At 47.4% G+C, this 15,273-nt stretch overlaps 1 protein-coding gene across 1 annotated transcript in view; it reads left to right on the plus strand.

Moving 5' to 3' along the window:
• Nucleotides 1–15,273, plus strand: part of tjp2a (tight junction protein 2a (zona occludens 2)) — a 196,335-nt gene that overhangs the window by 43,165 nt on the left and 137,897 nt on the right. The window lies entirely within an intron of this gene.

Below are 15,273 nucleotides of genomic sequence, written 5' to 3' on the forward strand. Positions count from 1 at the left end.
CCACGTCTCTGAGCCATACAGGAGGCGGGTATCACTACAGCCCTGTAGACCATGAGCTTGGTGCCAGATTTGAGGGCCTGATCTTCGAACACTCTCTTCCTCAGGCAGCCAAAGGCTGCTCTGGCACACTGGAGACGCTGTTGAACCTCGTCATCGATGTCTGCCCTTGCTGATAATAGGGTCCCGAGGTTTGGAAAGTGGTCCACTTTGTCCAGGGCTGCGCTGTGGATCTTGGTGACTGGAGGGCAATGCTGTGTGGCGGGGTCAGGTTGGTGGAGGACCTTTGCCTTACGGATGTTTAGTGTAAGGCCCATGCTTTCGTACGTCTCGGTGAAGATGTTGATGATGACTTGGTGTTCAGCCTCTGAATGTGCAGATGCAAGCGTCATCTACGGACTGTAGCTCGACGACAGAGGATGGGACGGTCTTGGATCTATGATAACAGTCAGCTGGGATTAAAACTACTTGTACTTCCACTGAGTCACTGCAACTCTGATGAAATGATGGTCCTCTGCTCCTCAATGCTCCTGTTGATGCATTTTTCCGCTCCACTTGGGAGTTGCTTCTCACTGAAGGAAACAGTTGGCGACCAGAAAAGTCATCAAATGAAAACACCATATCTGACCACGTTAAATTATAAGATAAATTTATTGACACTTGAGACTTGGGGAGAAAATCTGCATCAACAACCACAACTTGCATTTATATAGTGCCTTTAACATAGTAAAATGTCCCAAGGTGCTTCACAGGAGCGTTATCAAACAAAATTTGACATCGAGCCACATAACAAGATATTAGGTCTGATGGGCAAAAGTTTGGTCAAAGAGGTCGGTTTTAAGGTGCATCTTAAAGGAGTAAAGAGAGGTAGAGAGGCGGAGAGGATTAGGCAGGGAATGCCAGTGCTTAGGTCCTCGGCAACTGAATGTATGGTCTCCAATGATGGAGTCATTAAAATCGGGGATGCACAAGAGACCACAATTGGAGGAGCGCAGATATCTCAGAGGGTTGTAGGACTGGAGGAGGTTACAGAGATAGGGAGGGACAAGGCCATGGAGGGATTTGAAAACAAGGGTGAGCCTTTTAAAATTGAGGCATTGCCGGATTGGGAGCCAATGTAGCTCAGCGAACACAGGGGTGATGGGTGAGCGGGACTTGGTGAGAGTTAGGATACGGGCAGCAGAGTTATGGATGAGCTTAAATTTATGGAGGGTGGAAGATGGGAGTCCGACCAGGAGGGCGTTGGAATAGATAAGTCTAGAAGTAATAAAGGCATGGCTAAGCAGCAGATGAGCTGAGGCAGGGGCGGTGTCGAGCGATGCTACGGAGATGGAAGTAGGCGGTCTTGGTAATGACGTTGATACGGGGTCGGAAGCTCATCTCTGAGTTAAATACGACAGCAAAGTTGCGAATGATCTGGTTCAGCCTCAGACAGTTGCCAGAGAGAGGGATGGAGTCGGTGACTAGGGAACGGAGTTTGTGGCGGGGACCGAAGATAGTGGTTTCATTCTTCCCAATATTTAGTTCCCAATATCAAATGATAGTTTTGCATGATCAGCGTTATTGTGTACAGAATAAATCCATAGGACTGTATCGCAAGCTCAAACTGTTGTGACCTTGGTCTCTTTATTCAGACTCCAGAGTGGGGAAGCAGCATGGTGAATCACCTTTTATACCTGCTTGCCCCAGGGTGCACAGGTGACCCTTAGGTCTCCCACAGGTGTGCCCCCTAGTGGCAACTCTTACATTTTAGTAAGGTTTACATACATACACATCATCACTCCCCCCTCCCCCGCCAAAGTCTTATGTGCAAGTTATTTGCAAGTTGAGACTGTTAAGCTCATAATAAAGTAGTGCAACTGAGTATTGTAAACAATGAGTAAGTGTGACCTTAGCTCCTTTATTCAAACTCCAGCATACTGGTACAGCATGGGAGGCCTGCTTATATCCAGTGCTCCCAAGGGATGCTGGGATCCCTTGGGACTCCAAAAGGTAAGCCCTCTGGTGACAGTATGATACAGGTTGCCTATGGTTGCATATAACATCACTCCCTCCCAAAGTCAATAGTACACTTATTTATAGGGTGAGACGATCTGGGGCTTTTCACTCCCTTGTCAATCGCCTTGGTACAAATGCGGGTGTGGGTGAGTTGGTTGGTTCTTCGCTGGGCAGCTGGCCTTGCAGGGCTGCTAGGGATGGTGAGTTCAGCTTCGTGGTCAACCGTAATGTCGGTTGCCACTTGTGTGTGTGTGTGTTGGAGGGTCGCACGTGGTGGTGTTCTCTTTGGGTTGCTCGTGGTTGTTTGTGAATCGCAGTTTGATTTGGTCCAACTGCTTTCTGCAAGTTAGTCCATTGGCAAGTTTGATCTGAAACACCCTACTCCCTTCTTTGACTATGACAGTGCCAGCAAGCCATTTGGGACCATGTCCATAGTTGAGTACAAATACAGGGTCATTGACTTCAATATCGCGTGACATGTTTGCGCGATCATGGTGCATGCTTTGTTGATGCCGTCTGCCCACGACGTGATTATGGAGATCAGGGTGGACAAGAGAGAGCCTTGTTTTGAGTGCCCTTTTCATGAGCAGCTCGGCTGGGGGAACCCCGGTAAGCGAGTGAGGTCTGGTGCGGTAGCTGAGCAGGACTCGGGACAGGCGGGTCTGCAGGGAGCCTTCCGACACACGTTTCAAGTTTTGCTTGATGATTTGGACTGCCCGTTCTGCCTGGCCGTTGGATGCAGGCTTGAACAGGGCAGATGTGATGTGCTTGATCCCATTGCGGGTCATGAATTCCTTGAATTCAGCACTGGTGAAGTACAGCCCATTGTCGCTGACAAGGACATCAGGCAGGCTGTGCGTGGCGAACATGGCTCGTAGGCTTTCGATGGTGGCAGTGGACGTGCTTACAGACATTATTACACATTCAATCCATTTTGAATAAGCATCCACAACAACCAAAAACATTTTGCCAAGAAACGGGCCCGCAAAGTCAACGTGGATCCTAGACCACGGTTTGGAGGGCCATGACCACAAACTTAGCGGTGCCTCTCTGAATGCATTGCTCAGTTGAGAGCAAGTGTTGCATTGGCTCACGCATGACTCTAAATCTGAGTCGTTGCCGAGCCACCACACATGGGATCTGGCTATAGCTTTCAGCATTACTATGCCTGGGTGGGTACTGTGTAGGTCGCGTATGAACGTTTCCCTGCCTTTCTTAGGCAAAACCACGCGATTATCCCACAAAAGACAGTCCGCCTGTATGGACATTTCGTCTTTGCGCCGCTGGAACAGCTTGATCTCTTCATGCATCTCTGCTGAGAAGCTGGACCAGCTCCCATGGAGGACATAGTTTTTTACGAGGGACAGTAAAGGATCCTGTCTGGTCCAGGTCCTGATCTGGCGGGCCGTAACGGGTGACTTTTCGTTTTCAAATGCATCCATCACCAAGAGCAAATCTGCAGGTTGTGCCATTTCCACCCCGGTGGTGGGCAATGGTAGCCAACTGAGAGCACCAGCGCAGTTCTCTGTGCCTGGTCTGTGGTGGATTACATAGTTATATGTAGACAGCGTGAGCACCCATCTTTGGATGCGGGCAGAGGCATTGGTGTTAATCCCTTTGTTCCTTGAGAATAGCAATATGAGTGGCTTCTGGTCAGTTTCTAACTCAAACTTGAGACCAAATAGATACTGGTGCATTTTTTTCACCCCGTAAACATGCCAGAGCTTCTTTTTCAATCATGCTGTAAGCCTTTTCGGCCGTGGACAAACTCCTGGACGCATAGGCGACCGGTTGCAATGTTCCCAATTCATTAGCTTGTTGTAACACACACCCGACCCTGTATGAAGACTCATCGTAAGCTAGTACTAAACGTTTACATGGGTTTTACAGAACAAGAAGTTTATTGGAACATAATAGATTTATGGCTTTCTCAAAGCAGCCTCTTGTGATTTCCCCCATACCCAGTCATCTCCCTTGCGTAGTATCACATGTAGGGGTTCTAGCAAGGTGCTTAACCTGGGTAGGAAATTACTGAAATAGTTGAGGAGTCCCAGGAACGACCGCAGCTCCGTCACGTTCTGTGGTCTCGGCACATTCTTGATGGCCTCCGTCTTGGTGTCGGTGGGTCTGATGCCATCTGCCGCGATTCTTCTCCCTAAGAACTTGACCTCTGGTGCCAGGAAAACACTTCGAGCATTTCAACCTGAGTCCCACGTGATCTAGCCGACTTAGAACCTCTTCCAGGTTCTTCAAGTGTTCGGTGGTGTCCCGACCTGTGACCAGTATGTCGTCCTGGAAAACCACGGTGCGCGGAACCGACTTTAGCAGGCTCTCCATGTTCCTTTGGAAAATTGCCGCAGCCGATCGAATCCCAAAAGGGCATCTATTGTAGATGAACAGACCTTTGTGCGTGTTGATACAGGTGAGGCCTTTCGAAGATTCTGCCAGCTTCTGCGTCATGTAGGCCGAGGAGGTCAGGTCCAACTTGGTGAACGTCTTTCCTCCAGCCAGGGTCGCAAATAGGTCGTCTGCCTTGTGTAGCGGGTACTGGTCCTGAAGTGAAAAACGGTTAATCGTTACTTTGTAGTCCCCACAAATTCTGACTGTGCCATCGCCTTTGAGAACTGTAACAATCGGACTGGCCCACTCGGACTGAACTCCACCAGCACGATGGTGCCTTCTCGCTGCAGCCTCAATTTCCACTTTCTCTCGCATCATATATGGCACCACCCGTGCCTTGTGGTGGATGGGTCGTGTACCGGGAACCAAGTGGATCTGCACCTTCGCCCCCGAGAAACTTCTAATGCCTGGCTCAAACAACAACGGGAATTTGCTCAGAACCTGGCACATGAGGCATTGTCGACGGACGAGAGCACTCGGATGTCGTCCCAGTTCCAGCGGATTTTCCCCAGCCAGCTTCTGCCGCACAGTGTAGGGCGATCTCCTGGTACAATCCATAGTGGTAGTTCGTGCACTCCTCCATCATAGGAGACTTTTACTGCTGCACTGCCACTAACAGAGATCAGTTCTTTAGTGTAAGTTCTTAACTTGGTATAAATGGGGCTAAGCTTGGGCCTCAGCCTGTCGAAGGCTTTGTTGCTCATGATAGACTGACTTGCACCCGTATCCAGTTCCATGGATACTGGAATTCCGTTTAGTTCGACTTTTAGCATGATCGGTGGACATTTCGTGGTGAAGGTTTGTACCCTGTACACTTCTGCCTCCTCGGTTCAAGTCTCTAGTTCAGCCTGATCCGCCATGGATCGATCTTCCTCTGCAATGTGGTGGTTTACAGGGTTTGCAGCTCGTCTGCACATTCCCTGGAGGTGTCCCATTGTTCCACAGCCTTTGCACACAGTGTTTGAAGTGGCATTGATGGGACCGATGATCACCTCTGCAGCGCCAACAAGATGTTAACTGCCTCGCATTAACGATTGATGGCGGACTCTGAGTCATCTGAGGTCGTGCAGCTGCCGGCATGTACGTTCTGCCATATGCATTCCTGCCTGAAAACTACGCTACTTTGTGTACAGTACTAGCCGAAACCTCTTTATGCTGCGAAATTTGTTTGGTGTTATCGCTGGTGGACATAAATGCCTGGGCTGTCGTTATGGCTTTGCTCAGATTCGGTGTTTCAACAGTCAGTAGTTTGCGAAGAATAGCCTCATGGCCAATGCCAAGCACAAAAAAGTCTCTTAGCATTTGCTCATGGAATCCCTCGAATTCACAATGTCCGGCAAGGCGCCTTAGTTCGGCGACGTAGCTCGCCACTTCCTGGCCATCAGACCGTTTTCACGTGTAGAATCGATACCTTCCCATGAAAACGTTTTCCTTCGGATTTAGGTGCTCCCGGACCAGCACACACAGTTCTTCATAGGATTTGGTTGTTGGTTTCACCGAAGCTACAAGATTCTTCATGAGGCCATAGGTTGTTGCCCCACAGACGGTGAGGAGGATCGGCCTTCGTTTGGCAGCATTCTCGTCACCTTCCAGCTCATTGGTCACGAAGTATTGGTCGAGTCACTCCACAAAGGCCTCCCAATCATCACCTTCTGAGAATTTCTCCAAGGTACCAACAGTTCTTTGCATTTTCGCGTGGTTGTTCGTTATCTCGTCGCCAGTTGTTAAGCTCATAATAAAGTAGTGCAACTGAGTACTGTAGACAATGAGTAAGTGTGACCTTAGCTCCTTTATTCAAACTCCAGAGTGCTGGTACAGCATGGGAGGCCTGCTTATCTACAGTGCTCCCAAGAGATGTTGGGATCTCTTGGGACTCCAACAGGTAAGCCCTCTGGTGGCGGTATGATACAGGTTGCCTAGGGTTGCATACATAACAGAGGCGATCTGGTGCCCCGCATTTCCGGGTCGATCGCCTGAGTTGAAGTCCTGACGTGGTGGGTTCATCCTCGTGGTTGACAGCGAAGTTGATCGTGTTAGTGGGTCGCTGGGGGCCAGGTCCTTTCACAGTGGTTCCTGGTTATCTGTAGTTTGCAGTTTGGTCTTGTCCAAATGCTTTACTCGTTAGCCCGGTACATGGTTTCACAATCCAACGCCCCGTTTTCATCACATACACTCCATTCCCCCCCTTGGCTAATGTGCTGCTCGCGGCACAACTGGGGCCCTGAACATGATCTACATCACTTATTCTGATGTTGCAAGGAGGGGCCGTGCAATTATGGTGCATTCTCTGCTGATGGCATACGGAAGGCTTGGTTCTGAGTGATTCGTCTGGTGACTGCATAGCACCAGGATAGCCTGGTCCGTAGGGAGTCTACCGTGACACGTGTGGTGCTAGGTTTAGTGATTTGGGCTGCCTGCTCCGGGCTATTGTCACTGACCCTGAGATCTAGCAAGCCCAGGATGGCCGCAATGGCCTTGAGACTTTCGGTAGTGGCAGGAGGCCTAGTGGTCCCCGTGGACCTTGGGCCGTAGTATAAGGGCCCCGGACCACCGACTGTGTGTAGCCGCCCTGCCTTTGCAACATTGGGATGGGTCTTTCGTCTCTGCGACGGATAGGTTGCCATATCCCGTCTAGCAGTTCACCTTTGGCAGGCGGTAACGTGGGATTCTGGCTGGTCCAGGTCCTAAGCTGGGGGGGCCGTTACGGTTGACCCTTCGCTTTCTAGCACTTCCATGACCGCGAGTGGGTCTGCAGGCTGCACTGTTTCCACCCCGGTGATGGGCAACGGTAGCCAACTGAGGGCATTACTGCCGTTCTCAGGGCCTAGCCCGTGGCGGATCATGTTACAGTGACAGACAGTGTTAGACATTCTCAAAACAACGCATCGATAATGGTGCCTCTGCTCTTCCAAACTTGTGGGATGAACAGCTTGTCTGACTCGAGCACATATTGGGACACTCTTTGGTACGTCTCTTTAGTCCCGTGAATATAGACTGCTGCTTTGTTTAAATCATTGGATACATGTTCACTCGTTTGGGGCTCGCCCACTACTTTTGCTTGCTGCACAACACTCCCGACCCCGTGCGGTAACATCTCACTTGCTACGAATACTTTGTTCGATACATATACGACCGGTTGGTGTTTGCCCGCTACTTAGGCTTGCTGTACAGCACACCCGACCCCGTGTGATAATACATGACTTGTTACAAGTACTTTGTCAGATACATAAACGACCGGTTGGTGTTCGCCTGCTACTTTGGCTTGATGTAAGGTCCCCCTGACCCCATGTAATGGTACATCATTGGTCACAAAGGACCACTCACATGGGTTACATAGTGCAAACAACTTATTGGAATGTGGCGGGTTCCTGGCCTTCTCAGTGGCCGCCCCTTTACCTTTGCCCCAAACCCAGTTGTCTTCTTTCTCCATTCCGTTGCGGCGATCTCCCGTGGTCTGGACGCTCTCTCGTCCCGCAGTCTGGAAGCATCTTCGTCCCGCGGTCTGGACGCTCGCTCGTCCCGCGGTCTGGATGCACCTTTGTCCCGTGGTCTGGACGCCCCCTTGTCCGTGTCTGTGATGCCGACTGCTGCAATCTTCCTACCCAGGGATTTTGCCTCTGGCGTCGGGAAGATGCATTCGGATCATTTCGGCCAGAGTCCCACTCTGCATGGTCAACCTGGAGCCTCTTCCATCATCGCGAAAAGGCCGTCGGCTTCGGGTGGTGGGTACCGTGCCTGTACCGCTGCTCGGTTGATCTTCACCTCGTGGTCGTGATGAGTGGCCTGTGCCTCGGGGATCTGCAATTGGATCTGCAATTCGATGCCTGGTTCAGCTGAAGGTGGAGGTTTGCTCAGCCTTTGAGAAGGGGAGACATCGTTCACCGGAGAAGGTACGCAGGGAATCTTCTCGAATGCCTTCTGGCTCATAACTGATTGACTCGCCCCCATGCCAAGTTCCATGGAGACTGGAGTGCCATTAAGTTCAACTTTTAACATTATCAGAGGGCTTTTGGTGGTGGTGTCTATCCCATATACTTCCTCTTCATCTTCCTGTTGAGTTGCTGCTCCTGCTCGTTCATCGTGATCCTTGCTGGATCGGTCGTCCTCTCCTGACTCTGCCACATGGTGAGTCACAGGTTGTTTGCACATTCGCTGGAGGTGCCCCATTGTTCCACAGCCCTTGCACACATAGGGCTTGAATCGACATTGATGAGTTCTATGGCTGCCCCCGCAGTGCCAAAATGGTGCTAATGGATACGCATTCATGCCCCACGGCCAATTCTGAGTCACTCTAGGCCTAGGTCTGGCCTCTGCAGTCGTGTGGGTCCTGCCCTGTGCTGTTCTGCCTGCTGAAAACATTATTTTCTGCACAGTACATGCCGGTGAGCTTCGATTCTGTGAAGATATCTGTTTCGTGTTATCGCTTGTGGATATGAAGGTTTGGGCTATCGTGATGCTCAGATCCAGGGACTCAGCAGACAGCAGTTTGCGAAGAATGACCTCGTGTCCAATTCCAAGCACGAAAAGGTCCCGCAATATTTCCCCCAAGGATCCTGCAAATTCGCACTGTCCCGCAAGGCGTCTTAGGTCGGTGACAAAACTCGCCACGTTCTGGTCCTTGGAGCGACGGTGCATGTAAAAGATGGTGAGTATGATTTGGTGGCCATTACAGAAACGTGGTTGCAGGGTGGCCAAGACTGGGAATTAAACATACAGGGGTATCTGACAATTCGGAAAGATAGACAAGAAGGGAAAGGAGGTGGGGTAGCTCTGTTAATAAAGGATGATATCAGGGCAGTTGTGAGAGACGATATTGACTCTAATGAACAAAATGTTGAATCATTGTGGGTGGAGATTAGAGATAGTAAGGGGAAAAAGTCACTGGTGGGCGTAGTTTATAGGCCCCCAAATAATAACTTCACGGTGGGACGGGCAATAATCAAGGGAATAATGGAAGCATGTGAAAAAGGAACGGCAGTAATCATGGGGGATTTTAACCTACATATCGATTGGTCAAATCAAATCGCATGGGGTAGCCTTGAGGAGGAATTTATAGAATGCATACGGGATTGTTTCTTAGAACAGTATGTTACAGAACCTATAAGGAAGCAAGCTATCTTAGATCTTGTCCTGTGTAAACGATCTCCTAGTAAAAGATCCTCTCGGAATGAGTGATCACAGTATGGTTGAATTTATAATACAGATTGAGGGTGAGGAAGTAGTGTCTCAAACGAGCGTACTATGCTTAAACAAAGGGGACTACAGTGGGATGAGGGCAGAGTTGGCTAAAGTAGACTGGAAACACAGACTAAACGGTGGCACAATTGAGGAACAGTGGAGGACTTTTAAGGAGCTTTTTCATAGTGCTCAACAAAAATATATTCCAGTGAAAAAGAAGGGCGGCAAGAGAAGGGATAACCAGCCGTGGATAACCAAGGAAATAAAGGAGAGTATCAAATTAAAAACCAATGTGTATAAGGTGGCCAAGTTTAGTGGGAAACTAGCAGATTGGAAAAATTTTAAACGACAGCAAAGAATGACTAAGAAAGCAATAAAGAAAGGAAATACAGATTACGAAAGTAAACTTGCGCAAAACATAAAAACAGATAGTAAAAGCTTTTACCGATATATAAAACGGAAAAGAGTGACTCAAGTAAATGTTGGTGCCTCAGAAGATGAGAAGGGGGATTTAATAATGGGAAGTGTGGAAATGGCTGACACCTTAAAGAATTATTTTGCTTCGGTCTTCATAGTGGAAGACACAAAAACCATGCCAAAAATTGCTGGTCACAGGAATGTGGGAAGGTAGGACCTTGAGACAATCACTATCACTAGGGGGGTAGTGCTGGACAGGCTAATGAGACTCAAGGTAGACAAGTCCCCTGGTCCTGATGAAATGCATCCCAGGGTATTAAAAGAGATGGCGGAAGTTATAGCAGATGCATTCGTGATAATCGACCAAAATTCTCTGGACTCTGGGGAGGTACCAGCGGATTGGAAAGCAGCTAATGTAACGCCTCTGTTTAAAAAAGGGGGCAGACAAAAGGCAGGTAACTATAGGCCGGTTAGTTTAACATCTGTAGTGGGGAAAATGCTTGAAGCTATCATTAAGGAAGAAATAGCGGGACATCTAGATAGGAATAAGCAGACGCAACATGGATTCATGAAGGGGAAATCATGTTTAATTAATTTACTGGAATTCTTTGAGGATATGACGAGCATGATGGATAGAGGTGTCCCCATGGATGTGGTGTATTTAGATTTCCAAAAGGCATTCGATAAGGTGCCACACAAAAGGTTACTGCAGAAGATAAAGGTACGTGGAGTCAGAAGAAATGTATTAGCATGGCTAGAGAATTGGCTAGCTAACAGAAAGCAGAGAGTTAGGATGAATGGGTCCTTTTTCGGGTTGGAAATCGGTGGTTAGTGGTGTGCCACAAGGATCGGTGCTGGGACCACAACTGTTTACAATATACATAGATGACCTGGAAGAGGGGACAGAGTGTAGTGTAACAAAATTTGCAGATGACACAAAGATTAGTGGGAAAGCGGGTTGTGTAGAGGACACAGAGAGGCTGCAAAGAGATTTAGATAGGTTAAGCGAATGGGCTAAGGTTTGGCAGATGGAATACAATGTCGGAAAATGTGAGGTCATCCACCTTGGAAAAAAAAACAGTAAAAGGGAATATTATTTGAATGGGGAGAAATTACAACATGCTGTGGTGCAGAGGGACCTGGGGGTCCTTGTGCATGAATCCCAAAAAGTTAGTTTGCAGGTGCAGCAGGTAATCAGGAAGGCGAATGGAATGTTGGCCTTCATTGCGAGAGGGATGGAGTACAAAAGCAAGGAGGTCCTGCTGCAACTGTATAGGGTATTGGTGAGGCCGCACCTGGAGTACTGCATGCAGTTTTGGTCACCTTTCTTAAGGAAGGATATACTAGCTTTGGAGGGAGTACAGTGACTATTCACTAGGCTGATTCCGGAGATGAGGGGGTTACCATATGATGATAGATTGCGTAGACTGGGTCTTTACTCGTTGGAGTTCAGAAGGATGAGGGGTGATCTTATAGAAACATTTAAAATAATGAAAAGGATCGACAAGATCGAGGCAGAGTGGTTGTTTCCACTGGTCGGGGAGACTAGAACTAGGGGGCACAGCCTCAAAATACGGGGGAGCCAATTTAAAACCGGATTGAGAAGGAATTTCTTCTCCCAGAGGGTTGTGAATCTGTGGAATTCTCTGCCCAAGGAAGCAGTTGAGGCTAGCTCATTGAATGTATTCAAATCACAGATAGATAGATTTTTAACCAATAAGGGAATTAAGGGTTATGGGGAGAGGGCGGGTAAGTGGAGCTGAGTCCACGGCCAGATCAGCCATGATCTTGTTGAATGGCGGAGCAGGCTCAAAGGGCTAGATGGCCTACTCCTGTTCCTAATTCTTATGTTCTTATGATACCTGGCCATCAGAATGCTCTCCTTTGGCTTGACGTGTTCCCTAGCCAGCGTACACAGCTCTGCGTAAGATTTGTCCGTTAGTTTAACCGATGCCAGCAAATTTTTTAGGAGGCAATGTACCGATGACCCACATACGGTGAGGAGAATCGCCCTGTGCTTGATCGTTGTTTCAGCTGTGTCCAATTCGTTGGCCACAAAGTACTGGTCAAGGCGCTCAACGAAGGCTTCCCAATCATCACCCTCAACAACTCTCTCAAGAATACTGCGTGAAAGTTCGTGATCCTTTACTCGTCGCCAATTTGTTATGTACAGAATAAACCCACAGGACTGTATCGCAAGCTCAAACTGTTGTTATTCAGACTCCAGAGTGGGGAAGCAGCATGGTGAATCACCTTTTATACCTGCTTGCCCCAGGTGACCCTTAGGTCTCCCACAGGTGTGCCCCCTAGTGGCAAGTCTTACATTTTGGTAAGGTTTACATACATACATAACAAACGTGAAGCAAAGTTCAATCTCTGGAGCAAACCCAGCTTCATCTAATAGGAACTGGGTGTGATACAGAGGGGCAGAGCAACACACAAGGGGATCAGTTGAATGGCAATATAAACTAGAGATAGAAAGGGGGACAAAAAGTGCCAGCACAAACTGGGATGGAAGGAAAGAGGTGTGCAAATGTGAGCTAGGAGGAAGAGAAGTGTGCTGGCATGAATAGAAGGAAGAGGAAGAGAGGAGATGAGTGTTAGTGTAAATTGGGGAAGTGGTGGGTGAGTGGTGGGGATAGAGGAAGAAGAGTGCCAGTATAAATATCACTGTGATAACCACAGAGCCAATTAAAAAATAATTTAGTTAATATTTAAACATATCTACAATAGCCCACCATTTGTAGGCAAGAAATGAGGAAAATTCCCCACATCATTTGTCACACCCTTCCACTGCACAAATGATGAAATGTTGGGTTTATATGCAACCTAAGTTGTGAAAAGCCTTTATTCAGGGCTGTTTTTTGATCTGTAGTTTTCATGGTGCTGTTGATCAACTATTGCTAGTTTTCTTGGTACTATTGCTGGTACAAAAGTGGGTACTCAATCAAAACTCAAAGAATTGACTAACTCAACAAAGACTTTACCAGTAAACAGACAATTGCATTTTTTTAAAAGGTAAAACCGTTCTGATGAAGGATACAGACCCAAAACATCATCGCTACATAGAATTACAGAGAAACAGGCCATTCGGCTCAACTGAACTAGGCCATTGTTTATGCTCCACACGAGTCTCCTCCCACCCTACTTCATCTCATCCTGTAAACATATTCTTTTCTCGTTCATATACTTATCTCGCTTCCCTTAAATGCATCTACGCTATTCAGCTCAATGACTCCTTGTGGTAGCGAGTTCCACATTCTAACCACTTTCTGGGTAAAGAAGTTCCTTCTGAATTCCTTATTGGATTTATTAGTGACTATCTTAAATTAATGGCCCTTCATTTTGGACATAATCTGTTTTTTCTCTTCACAGATGCTGACTGATCTGTGCCTTTGCAGCATTTTGCTATTTTTAATTGATTTTAATGTAAATTCGCCACCTTTTTAACAAGCATCAGGGTAAAAGTTTTTGTTGTCGCCACTTCAAGGTGCTCACCACATCCCTTTTTCCCTTTTGAGGTTCTCAGCATCTTTACTTAATAACCAGCCAGCTGGTTCTCAAAGAGTTAGACTGAACTTTTTATTTTGAATATGCTTGTCCCAGCCCCTTGTTCCACTGCCGGCAGCATCCCTGTGTTTGTTACAAACCAGAACAATTAAAATTGGGTCAATGGCAAGAAGCAAAGGGTAATGGTTGATGGGTGTTTTTGTGACTGCAACGCTGTTTCCAGTGGGGTTCCGCAGGCCTCAGTACTGGGTCCCTTGCTTTTTGTGGGTTATAGCAATGATTTAGACTTCAATGTAGGGGGCATGATTAAAAAATTTGCAGATGATACAAGAATTGGCTGTGTGGCTGACAGTGAGGACAAAAGCTGTAGACTGCAGGAAGATATCAATGGACTCGTCAGATGGGCAGAACAGTAGCAAATGGAATTCAATCCTGAGATGTGTGAGGTAATGTATTTGCAGAGGGCTAACAAGGCAAGGGAATACACAATAAATGGTAGGATGCTAAGAAGTGTAGAGGAACAGAGGAACCTTAGAGTGCATGTCCACAGATCCCTGAAGGTAGCAGGACGGGTAGATAAGGTGGTTAAGACGGCATACGGGACACTTTCCTTTATTAGCTGAGGCATAGAATCTAAGAGCAGGGAGGTTATGCTTTAACTGTATGAAACACTAGTTAGGCCACAGGCAGTTTTGATCAGCACATCACAAGAAGGATGTGATTGCACTAAAGGGGATTTACGAGGGTGTTGCCTGGATTGGAGAATTTTAGCTATGAGGAAAGATTGGATAGTTTTCTTTATAATAGAGAAGGCCAAGGGGAGACTTGATTGAGGTGTATAAAATTATGAGGGGCCTAGAGCAGATAGGAAGGACCTATTTCCCTTAGCAGAGAGATTAATGACCAGGGGGCATAGATTTAAAGTAATTGGTAGAAGGATTAGAGGGGAGTTGAGGAGAAAATGTTTAACCTAGAGGTGGTGAGGGTCTGGAATTCACTGCCTGAAAGGGTGGTAGAGACAGAAACCCTCATAGCATTTAAAAAGAACTTGGAATGCACTTAAGTATTGCAACCTACAGGGCTAATGACAAGAGCTGGAAAGTGGGATTAGGTGGGATAACTCTTTTTTGGCCAGCACAGACAAAATGAATGGTGAATGGCCGCCTTCTGTGCCGTAAATTTCTATGATTCTAGGATGGGTTGCAAGGACTGAAGTGTCTTGTGGACACTGGGAACAATATTATAATTTAGTTTTATGTTTTCTTTAGGTTGTTGAAAGATCTTGTATTTCTATAGTGCCGTTCACTACCTCAGCACATCCTAAAGCTTTACAGCCACTGAAGTACTGCTGTTGTTGTAATGTAGGAAACGTAGCAGCCAATTTGCGCACTGCAAGCTCCCACAACCAGCAATGAGATAATGACCAGTTTTAGTGATGTTGGTTGAGGGATAAATATTAACCAGGTCACCAGGGAGAACAGAAATAAAACAGAAAATGCTGGCAACACTCAGCAGGTCAGGCAGCATCTCTGGAGAGAGAAGCAGAGTTAACGTTTCAGGTCGGTGCCCTTTGGTCAGAACTGAGAACTGTCGAGAAATCCTCTTGCTCTTCTTCAAAATAGTGGCCGCGGGATATTTTACGTTCATCTGAGAGGGTAGATGGAGCCTCAGTTTAACATCTCGTCCGAAAGATCCTGGCACAGCACTGGGTGTGCCAGCTTGGATTATCTGCTCAAATCTCTGGAATGGGACTCTGAATCCACAGCCTTTTGA

Source organism: Pristiophorus japonicus, chromosome 1, assembly GCF_044704955.1.
Source record: "Pristiophorus japonicus isolate sPriJap1 chromosome 1, sPriJap1.hap1, whole genome shotgun sequence".
Taxonomy (NCBI): Eukaryota; Metazoa; Chordata; class Chondrichthyes; family Pristiophoridae; genus Pristiophorus; species Pristiophorus japonicus.